The sequence below is a fragment of the Propithecus coquereli genome, unplaced genomic scaffold, assembly GCF_000956105.1.
Source record: "Propithecus coquereli isolate 6110/MARCELLA unplaced genomic scaffold, Pcoq_1.0 Scaffold26, whole genome shotgun sequence".
Taxonomy (NCBI): Eukaryota; Metazoa; Chordata; class Mammalia; order Primates; family Indriidae; genus Propithecus; species Propithecus coquereli.
This window is the reverse complement of record NW_012148174.1, coordinates 4,330,357-4,342,519: the sequence shown is the minus strand read 5'-3', so window position 1 is coordinate 4,342,519 and position 12,163 is coordinate 4,330,357. Positions and strand designations below refer to the sequence as shown.

General features: G+C 36.4%; 1 protein-coding gene across 2 annotated transcripts in view; it reads right to left on the bottom strand.

The window, feature by feature from the left end:
* Positions 1–12,163, bottom strand: part of ARHGAP24 (Rho GTPase activating protein 24) — a 332,868-nt gene that overhangs the window by 137,434 nt on the left and 183,271 nt on the right. The window contains exon 1 of one of the 2 annotated variants that reach the window (XM_012647250.1): positions 7,620–7,894. The exons of the other annotated variant lie outside the window; for it this stretch is intronic. The gene's annotated coding sequence lies outside the window, so the exon portion shown is untranslated. Of the gene's footprint in view, positions 1–7,619; positions 7,895–12,163 lie in introns of those variants that run through there. 2 annotated transcript variants of the gene reach the window in all.

Sequence of the window (12,163 nt, the reverse complement as noted above, 5' to 3'; positions counted from 1 at the left end):
ATATATATTTCATTATTTTATTGTTTATGTATGCCACCAATTCCCAATTCAAGAGCTGAAGATGTTCAAAGTCTAGAAAGCCTTGGCTTCCCCCATCAAAAAGCAGCTCGTATGAATGAAAAAGTAGATGGATCTCCACAATACAGACTGGATTCCAAAAATTCTTGACACTCAAGATGGAGGCAGAAGGAAAGAGAAGGCTCAGGTTTACTCTTGCCATGAGTTTGAGGCTATGCAATGCAACTAATATTTCAAGAAGTTACCAGTACGACTGCAAGGTTTGTACAGAGAAAACACATCTAGAGTTGTTGCATGATTGTTGATAAGTCACTTAACTTAGTTTGAACTGTTTGGGTTGTTTGAAATATGTGGGGTCTTAATTACAAGATCTTTAACATCCCGTGCAACTTCCCTACGGTATGATTTATGCAACTTCCCATTTATACTTATGTAATTAATGAGTCGATTAAGGAAATGAAACAAGCCACAGAACCCTTTGATGTTAAGAAGGAGCCCAAGTCCTCTGACAGAAATAGCCATAGCAGTTTCTGGGAGAAAGCACTAGAAGAGACACTAACGATAACCTTCAAAAAACCCATGTGGTGTAAGGAAAAGTGGTCAGTTTATCTACCCAAAGAGACAGGCGTGTGTCACTATGGAAAAATTCATCTATGACCCTAGGATAAAATTATGGTGAAATAATACTCTTAGCAGATGAATGAAGACTCTTAGTCATGACTCTGACGTATGTCCACTTAAATTTGACTACGGCACTGACAGATTCTTAAATTCAGAAAAAGTGAAATAGTCTGCAAATGAGACAGCCTGGTGTCAAAATAGGTTTTTGGTTACTCCACTTGCTTGTTTTGTGACTCTAAGATTGAGTCATAAAGAATAAATAAAGAAAAATGTTAATACATACAAACATTGAATGAAGTATTTATTTGCATTATGTAGTCTCTAATTGTTAAAAAGAAGAAACACTCAGTTTTACTTTTCTTGCTCCCTTTTCTTAAAAATAAAACAAAATAGGAGACACATTTGTTTCCATGTAAAATATAATACTCACTTCCCTTTGTTTCATCACCACCTGCAATCAGGCCAATGTTATTGGTATTATCTGAACTGAACTTAAGTGTAGACATCTTCAGAAAACAAATTGGACTCAAAGAATAAAGCAAACTCTTTAGGATGAATTGGATTCCATTTTTCAAAAATGTCTAGTGTAAATCTAATAAAATGTCTTCCGAGTGCTGAATGAACCAACGCATAGGAAGTGCACAGAGCACTGTGGCTGGCACGTAGAAGGTTCTGATACAGGCTAACCATCATTGATACCATACTTTATGTGAGAAAACTGAGGCTTAGAAAGATTAAGTAACTCACAGAGGATGACACATGCTTATGCACCAAAGCTGGCCTCAAATTCTGAAATTCAACTCCACAGCCCTTGCTCTTGTCTGTCTATTAACACTGAGGACTCATTGAAAAATCTGGGGTATAAATAGATCTATGTATCTATATCTAGATAGATGGGTACTCATCTTTAAATTGCTAGATGTGTAGGGGATGGATTGGGGTGGGGAAGGAAGGGAGAGCAAACAGTGGAGACAGAAGGCTAACAAGACTTAATTAAATTCTGAGCAAGATGCTGGCCATTGAGATAAAGAGTGAAAAAATATGCCAAGAATATAGTTTCTAAAATTCTACAGTAATTGGCACCTGGTTGTATAAATTGTTATAACCCACACGAAGGTTAGCAGCAGCCTTGCTGACCAGAGATCTAGATTGGGATTTAGCTTGAAGCCATGGGACTGAATGAAATTTGCAGAGGAAGAAAAACTAAGGAACAAGACAAAACAAACACAGACACTCAAATCAAGAAGGTGGGAAGAAGACAGAAGCCCTCTAAAGAGACGTAAAGGAAAAAAAAAAAAGCCCTGGAGAGGGGAAGAGTTATAGGGTAGTACAAGATCCCAAATGTCGCCCATTATCCAAAGTGAGGCACCACAAGAGCAGAAGAACGGGATCCACTTGTACTCGCCATCAAATTGGTACTAACTGATCAACACTAGGGTGATCACATGGCAGAAATACTCTCTAGGGATTAGGGGGATGGGGGGGCAAATCTACAACTGAAGGACATGGGGAGCACTAAAGGGAGGGAAGGGCATGCCTTTAACCCGCACTTGGGTGAGGCAAAGACATAAAGTGTAACTATAAAGTTTGCACCCTCACAATACCCTGGAATAAAAAAAAAAAAAAAAAGACTTATCAACTAATTACAATGTATAGGCTTGACTGGAATAAATGGTAAACAAGAAAACATTCATGACTTATATGGTGGATAAAAATGTGAATGGTAGAAATATTTAATGATAAGAGGGAATTTTTGTTAACTTTTAAATATAGTAGAATATTTGTTTTTAAAGACTTCATATCTTTTAGAGATATATACTAAAACTATTTTTGAATAAAATATAATTTCTGAAAAAAAATACTACTACAATAAGAGGATTAGAGAAATTGAGATTTTGAGTGAATCATTTAATGGCTTCTGGTACTATTGTATTTATTGATTGGTTCTTTTTTTATTATATAACTTTAAGGTCTACAGCATAATGCTTTGATATATGTACACATAGTGAAATGATTACTACAGTTAAGCAAATTAACATATCCATTATCTCACATAGTTACCTTTTTGTTTCATGGTAAGAGTACCTTAAATCTACTCTCTTAGCAAATTTTCAATATACAATGTAATATTATTATAGTCCTCCTGCTGTACATTAGATCTCTAGACTTATGTATTGTGTATAACTACAACTTTGTACTCTTAGTCCTACATCTCCCCATTTGCCCTGCCCCTGGTAACCACTGTTCTGCTCTTTATTTTTATGCATTTGATTTTTTTTTTTAAAGTTTTCACACTAAGACTGAGATCATGAAGTAAAAAAAAAAAAAAGATCCCAAACGTCAAAAAACAACTATTTCAAGAAGATCCTAATCTCAAGCTATGCAAATGGCAGAAAGAGCAGAAGGTGAAGACAGGGACAAAAGGCAGTTTGGATTTAGCTGTTAATTCAGCCATTCTGAGCAACGTCTGAGAGGTCATTTCACTACTGTGGTAGAAACAAATTCCAAACTGCAAAAGGGTATGGAGTTAGAGGGAGGCAAGGAAGCAGAGACAGAAAATAGGTATTTTTCTTGGCACCAGGAAGAGAGAATGTGGTAGAAAGTTGAGTGTTTGTTTAGGGTAGCAGAGGCCTGAACACCAGCTGGGCACTAAGGAAAAGCAAAGGTGCAAGGAAAAGGACATAGTTTATGAAGCAAGTCCCGGTTCCATCTTCATAAATATTTTGTTTAAAAGTTCCATAAACACCAGTGGCCCAGGAAATGCTTTCAGCAAGTACTCATTAACAAAATGACAGCTATTTTAAAATGTTCCCATAGCTATTATATGTTTATCACTCCTTGAGTATTAAAGAGTTCTGGCATGGGCTCGTGACTGCTTTCTTTAGTATGAGAACCCTTCTATTCCCTGGGGATTTTCAGAGAAGAGGCTGCATGGTTGATCTCTTACTCAGACAGAAGGAAATTACGCTTTTACTTCCTGCTTCTGAATGAATTCGTTACCCAGTCATTACCTTTTCTGGATGAATATAGAAATTAGACTGAAAGTTTAGAAGCCAAAGTTCTAGATGAGTAATATTTCTTGACTTAGTTATCTACTCTGTAAAAAAAAGACCAAGATTTGCAAATTTCTAAGTCATTACAGTTCTAAAATAATCAATTGAGCAAAAATCACACGTACAATCACATGCTTAGCCTAATTTCATTCACGAAAGAAACAATGTAGGTTCCCAACGATGGAAGACATGTTCTATTATGTACAGTACAGCCATAGAGTGTAATAATACACAACTGTAAACTGCTTTATTTCAAAGTGTTCTAAGTGATACATAAAAAGTTCTCACAATGCTTACAGCAAAATAACACAAAAACAGGGTAAAGGAAAACAGTTGACAACCTTCTTGTCCTTCAACTCTACTTTTTGAATTATTATTGACTATAGATACCGGATGCTATTTCTTCATAGCAATTTACAGTTCTAAATTATTTGTTTGCTAATAGCAATTTCATAATTTATCAAAAGGCTTTGCTTAATGAAGTGTTCATGTTTTAGCATGACCCAGCGGTAAACTGAGTAACAAATACTCCAGTAATAAAATAGGAAATAAAACATAGCAGGTTAGTCATCATTTTATTTGTTAATGTCCTTTTAACTTAAGGTAATGAAGTAATATTCATTCAACAGTTATCACATAGCTAAGGTGTACAAAGAGAATCTTGTTCTTTGACCATGTCACCTCTTAAATTGTTCAGAAGCACTAATTTAGTACATTAAACAAAAGCCAATATGTAAGAACATAAATGAGTGGGTTTGAGCATCTTTTCTGAGATGTTATAACTGAAAATGAACTAAATGTGGATTTTTATAAGAACAAAGCAATGATCTCTTTTTCTCTTCAGCAACTTCAGAAATCTCAATAGCTTCTCTCCCCTTCCACAACCTATAGTATTGAAATTGGCAGCTCCTTGGAAACCATAAATCTTGCTCACCGAAATCTAGTTTACGAGGGGCTGAATTCTGAGGCTTCTGGAGAATTCTTACAAGGTTGTGCTAAGAAGGACCTTATAAGGTGGTATCAGTGAACACTAACCTGTATTATTTCAGTGATTTCTTCCCTTTCAGTTTAAAAGAAGTATCTTTCTAAATTGAAGTCTTCCTAAGTGTGTTTTCAAAATGATATTGACTTTTCAAGAACTTTAAGTTTAGTTCTCATTGTAAAATGCACATCTGTTAATATGTAAATTTCCTATTTAGGTATGAGCATGATTAAATTTTGATGAAAATGAAGGACTCAGTCAAGTGAATTATAGCTTTATTTGCACTCATGTAAAATAGCATATTTTCAATTTTAAAAAGCTATGTTTCAATTGGAATAACATTTTATTTTCAAATGTCATGGCCATTTAACTGAAAGGTGTAGGGAGCAAAAATAAGCAAAATTTCTGGACAATCTTTAGACACAGTTTCCAAACATATGCACAGTTCAAATTCATTGCTGCAGACAAAAGGCAGTCCTGAATTCATTGTTTCAAACAGGAAAGTTTGTCATCTACACCACAAGATGCTTTAACATTCAGGAAAAATTTCCAAAATGACTGTGTAAAACTTGTATTTAAAAAATAAAAAACTTAAACATAAAAGGGCCTCTAACATAAAAGTCCTCACACTGTAATTCTGAATAAAGTTGTATGGTCAGGTAATTAGCAAAAGACTCTAATTAAAGCTAGAATTTAGAATTGCCCTCGACTCCATTTATAGCTTAATATATCTGTCTAATATATCCAGTTTAATTAATAAAACTGGATTAATTACAAAAGTGGAATTAATAATAGTGTGTACCGTCATTATCCAGATCATTGACAAATCAGTGATTCTTTTTACTCTGAAATGCACAACATAAAAGTATTAGAAGATAAGAAAATACATGTTGTCATACATTATGCTATTAAATTCAATGTACATGGCTTATAAAATTGCTGTATAGTATTTTCCAGCTTAAAAAAACTTGCAAGTAAGTTAGACTGCAGTTCAAGAAATCAAAAAATCATTGAGAAAATGAACCTTGCCTTATTCATTTTTTTCCTAAAGCATAATCTTTGCATAAAAGAATTGCGTAAACTTGAAGATGAATGTATTTTTTTTTCCTTTCCTCTAACTCCTTCCTACAAATCATTATTAGGCTATTTCCCAGCTATGCATGCATGTGAACAGCATGTGTGTGAATGGGACTAAAATAAAATGCTTAATACTTGATTAATATTAGATCTGCCCCTTGGGCTTTGGTTAGTCACTGATTCCTTGACACATACCTCCAATAACTTTATAAAAAGAAGAACAAACAGCACTTTCTGTATAAAAGATGCAGTAACGTGTTACTTATTCCAGAACCACTTCCATGGCAACCTCTCTTACAGAACACAACTAAGAACTTGGACACAAACCAAAAGTCTCCTGAGCACCCAAAATAGATGTCACTGTGTCTGTGCCCTTTGCCACATGCACTTTTCTCAGAAGAGAATCTCTTGGGCCCTCAGATAAAGTTATTGTCTCTTATTCTATATATAATTTTTTTTATAAACTTGTTTTTTTCTGGTTTTCTTGTTCACAGAACAAGATAAATAATAATTGCAAAGGGGTGGCTGAAGGTGAAGGAAGTTATTAGAGACATGCAAACTGCCCACACTAATAAGCAAAGAAGTCACTCTTCTTTGACATAGAGGGTAGACACAAGAGGAAAAAAATGTCCCATTAGATAATACGAGAATTTAAAAAACAGAGTGATTCCATGACCTTTTGTCATGAGTAGTAATAGCTTTGCACACCATAGCATAGACCCCAAAGGTATCACTGCACTGCAGAATAATCCTATAGTGTGTATCCATGACGATAATGCTGAGCAATTCGGAAAACATGAAATTGCATTTAGTACCCCCCAGAGAGAGATCAGAGCATATAGTGGATCTCAGTAAGAGAATTATCCAGAAATGGCTACATTCTTCCAAAAACTTTTGGAGTTTTCAGTGGTACACTTGTAAAGTTCACTTCTTTGGAACATTTACATATATTGAAACCCTTAATTGTCTCTATTGTCTGTTTATTGGCCAGCACCAAATATTGCATAGGAGCCAGCCAGGCCCCTGGGGAGGGAGGGGCACCCAGAATGATGTGTGTGCACAGGTCCTTTCTGTCTCCTTCACGGCATTTTTGGCTATTCCCTTCTGCTCTGGCAGCCCTTCCATAGCTCCGTGACTCAAAATCTTATTCCAAATGTCACTCTTTTTACAAATGTTACTCCTTTAAGGTGGATGAGCTTAAACTAAGATAAACTTTATTTAAACAAAAAGCAGGCTTACCAAAATTTTTTTAAGTAAATGAGCATAAAGGAAGGATAAAAACTAACAATCAGATATAGAAGCAAACTGGAGGCAGAACCCCAATTCTAAAAAGTATGTTTTCCAGGTTGGATCCACCAAGCTGTGATGAGGTTCGTAGGCCTCAACTGAATCAGTTAAAGCACCTGGAGTTGCCCTATCGGGGTCCTCCTGTCTGATTGGCTCTTCATTGGTTCTATGCTTCGAGGTGAAGAAGACGCATTAACCACCCTCTCCCCACTCCGTCAGGAACATTCTGCACATTCTGTAATGTTAAAGCATTTCTCTCTCTTTATCCAACCCAAACAATAAAACGTAAAAACCATACATGACAAGACACAACAAAGGAACAAAGCTAAACTGAGCTTTAAGATAAAACAACCACCACCACGATTGGGTTCCTGAAAGCAAAACAAAACAAAATCTAAGTAGCTTCCAATTTCAATAGCAACACTAAATACAGCTCAAAAGCTAAAATATTTTAAAGAGTATGTTTTCTATGAAAATCGAGGTGAAGAGGGAGGGAAAAAAAGAAAAAGGTCAAATGTCCACGGAATACTTGTCCCAGAAACAAATGAACCCTGAAGATTTCTATGAGTGAAAAACAGTACCTTATAAGTAACTGGTCTTGTCTACGCACAGCTGTTCCCCGTGCCGGCTCTCGTTTAACTGTCTGTCTACTGCCTTCAGTTTAAAGTTAATTCTGTTGGCAAAAAAGTACAGAGCTTGTCTGGAAAACGCTGTTTGGACATAAACTATTCTTTTCAAAGCGGTAGTAGCTATATTTAAGTTTTCTTGTAGGGAGGGATATAAACCCTTCCTGTACCTAATTTTCTTTCTCCTCCTTCCTCTCAGACTTAGTCAGTATCCTCCTATCCCATATATTGAAGAAGGAGACAGAGGGGAGGCGGGGGAAACCCACAAGGAAATATACCTTAAATAATGTAGTATTTGAGCATTTAGAAAAAACAGTCAGAAAAAAATCAAACACACACACACACACAAAGAAGAAATAAGACCCATAGAAAGCTCATCAGGACCTTAAATATAATTTAGCCCAATGCCCTCATTTTATAGATAGGGAAACTGAAACCTAGAGAAAATACGATTTTTATAAGGTCATTTATATACCTAGTTAGTGCCACAGTTAACAGATCACCAGGTTTCACAACTCCCAGTTCAATGCTCTTTCCACTACACTAGCATCCCTGAGAATGAATAAATCGTTTACCTTTTTCCTCTATATCCTTGTACAAAACTCAAAAGAGTTGGCAGGGAGCAGTAACATAATTAGAACGTGAGAACTGTCTCAGAGAAAATACTTTCCTTGGATTTAAAATCCTTAATATTTTAAGTTTCCCTATAATGCCCTATTTCTTTGTATACTTAGGAAATCATCTTTTCCTTTGCTGATTTCCCAGAATATTTGTACGATTCAGGAGTTGCCATTCTTCAGGGGATGCTAACATCCATTAGTCCTTACAGAGGACTAGTTCAGTAAGGAATGGCACGGTGACAGGTGTCAGAGTAAGTCTTCTACCCACTATCAGTGACCAGTTACATGGCTCTTGGACTAGAAACACATTTACTATTACCACAAATCCCCATTTTCAATTTGTCAGGATGTTTTGTTTTGTTTTATTTTTTTTACCACACACATGTTTATTTTTTTTACTATTGTTGATTATATACTTTGTTAAATGAAATAGAGAAGCAACATAATACTTTTTATTTGGGGTCTTTCATGTATTTCCTATTTACACATGAAGAAACTATTTCCTTCTAATTGAAGGGATAATGTCCATATAATAATTAAAAATTTTTTTTCCTCTCTGAAATGTATTCCATTCATTAATTCGTTTACTTAACAACTATTTATTGCACATTTATAAAACCTATCTCATCCTTACCATGTGGAATAGAGTAACCGACAAGAAACAGCTTCTTTAGAAAAGTGGGTAATTTTCAAGTAAAATCAAAGGGTTTGGATGGAAAGTGAGGCCAATTTTCTATACCTATGTTTGTATCCACTCTCAGACCTGAAACATGTGCCCTTCATTTATTTACATACTGTCCACTGAGTTGTGGCAGTCTCAACAACATCCTACCTGGGTCAGGTAAGCCAAAATATGAAATGTCCCAGATCAAAATGACTTTGGCCACTACTAATCTTCCTGTTCGATCTGGCTGCTTCAATGTTAATGCAAAATCTACTTTACATCCTGAAATTCAAACACACAGTGAGCAAAAGTGCTCAGATCATTCAAAACTCATTTTCACACTGTTACCCATTCTTTAACTCAGAAACCTACTGTCTGGTTTTGGTATTTCTCTTCTACTTTTAAGGCATCTGTTCTCGCCCTGGTCTTTGGCAGAAAGCAATGCACTTAAGACCAAGTAATTATCAAAGCGTAATATTTAAAATGACAATTAGACTTAATGGAACATATTTTCAAAAATGTTGAGAAATTAATGGATATGATATCAATTTTCCAACTCTGACAAATAAGCAGCTGAGATTCAAAACATAAATGTTGAGAGAGAAATTTTAGAAAATGAAACTTCATGCTTTTTCAAACAACAGCAGATTCTGTTCTCTCATTTTCAATTAATTATGTCTAATTGAGCTCTATGCAAAATGCCAAAGACATTAACATGTACATTTATAGATAACATGTACATTTACAGATACATTAATATGCCATTGGACACATTTTTACATATTACTTGGTTGGGTTTGCTAGAAATATTTCATAGTTTTCTTTTACTTCTTAAGCTTTACTTTTGATGTTGACCATTTTACCTTTACCCTGTTAGAAGGAGCAGGGAGGAAATATGAGTAAAACGCATGTGTATCTTAGCAAGAGAAAAGTGCTGCAATGGGAATCACAATGAGACAACAATTACCACCGCAAATAAATGACTAATTAAAAAGAAGCTTTCGGAAATACATAGGATGTGAGGAGACACAGAGATTACACAGAATAAGTCAAGATGATTCAGAGAAGGTGAGTGGCTGCAGGAAGGAAAGAAGTTGTGACGAGAAGACACGTACAAGTAGGCTGTTTAGAGCAGTGGTGGGCTGGGCTACAGACAATAGATTATGGGTATTGAATTCAAGAACCAAAGTCTCTCAAAATAGGTTAAGCAAAGAGGGAACTAGCAATTTTCCTGAGCGGTGCAAGTCACAGGAAATAGGCCCTCAAACCTACTTTGTAATTCATGGCATGGTTTGTCTCTATCCATCACAAGGGAAGCATGTGCTGTCAATACGTGAACTCAACACAATCTAAAATAGCCCAACACTTCACGACCATTTTTAAAAACTTTCATCCCTCTATATTTAGGACCCTTGGATACGCTCCAGGTTGCCCTACTCTGGGAGTGCTCTGAATTTCAGAATCCTAGAGTAGTCTAGAGGGGAACAGTTAACTATGTATTGAAGGCTGAGCCTATGGTGTTGGATTTCACTGATGGGAGAAGCACTTCCAGCAGAGGTGAACTCCAGGGCGGGCTATATTAACACAGGCAAGGCAGTCGGAATTCTCTAACTCTTGATCTCCTCCTCTCAGTTTTCAGGTTTACAGTAACACTAGAAGAAGGCTTTTACTGAAGAATCCCAGAGAGCTCTGTGGTGATGGCAGTGAAAGGTAGTGACTGCATGAATAGCTACTAGACGATAATGTCCTATGCTTGGGAGGAGACTGCATGCATGGAAGTTTTTTAACAGTTCCAAGGAACTGATACACATAAAATCTCAAGCACCAACTCTCTTAAACCAAATCAAGCACGTGCTTTGTTGTCCATCTCCTCTCCCAGTCCATTCTCTTCACAGCAGCCAGACTCATCATTCCTCTGTCTGTACCCATGATTTCTCATTTTTCCCATCATTCCCCTGCTTCATACCGCCCAGTGGTTTCCCACCATTACTCTCCTTCATTCTTTCAAATGGTTTTCCATTTTCCATTATTCTCTTGCTTCATATCATCCAATGATTTCCCATCTCTCCCCTGCTTCATCCCTGCAGTGGGTTCCCATTGCCCTCAGTAGAGATCCACACACCTAACCGTGGCCTCCTAGTACTACACAATTTAGCTCCTATTCATCTTTCCAGCTGAATTTCTGAACCTGCTATCTCATCTGTCTAGACTGTTATGGTCCCCCCTCATGTTTTCACAGAACTATCTCCTTCTCATCATCAGGACTCTTCTCAGATGCTACCTCCTCAGAAAAAAGATTTCCCGACCACTCTCACTAACCATTCTCCCACCCACATATACTCTCTATCCCGTTTTCCTGTTTTAACGTTCCTTCATAGCTCTTTCCACTAACCAAAATTATCTTGAGTTGTTTTTTTAATTATTCATTCATTTGAATAATTAGTTGAAATATATGCACTATCTCTTCTCTAGGAAAAGTTTTATCACATCAGAAATATATCAGAAGATATAAATAAGATTAGAAACATAAGACTTAGGCTTTTAACACTACATTATTCTTAGTGTGCAGAATAGTATCTAGTATAAAATAGGCAGTTGACAGATATTTCTTTAATGGATTAATTACATTTCCTGCATGAGCTACTACTTCTCAGTCAATAAACATCTAATCTGAGTCCATATGCATGAAGGCAAAGACTAATCCACTTCTGCAACCAACTTGACATTGCAAATCTCCCTACGGCTCAGCAGGTAGGAATCATGGGATATAAGTAAAGAGCCCACCTGGGCTCTAGGCAGTTGTATCTACATAAGATACTTCTAAACCCTTGAATTTTGTTAACACAAAGGCCAGATAATATTCTCGACTTGCCAGAATATCCTCCATGGATATATGCTCCTAACTACATATGTGATCACAATCGCTAGAGGTCTTAAGAGCTTCCGGATGTCTTCTTCATTTCCTGAAACTCTGAAGTAGTTTCTCTTATTGAAACAGCAGATATCCCAGAGCTAATTCCATCCTTTCCAGGTGATTTTAAGAAGCTGCCCTCACCTGCCAACTCTTCAGGAATAAAAGCTAAATCTTTGCACTTGCAACATATGTTTTCTAAATGAAAAAGGGGGACCCCAAATAAATTTGGAGAGGTGAGCTCGCAGATAATTTAATCTCCTATCTCGGCTCTGCTCCACACTGATTCAGAGCTCTCCGCTCT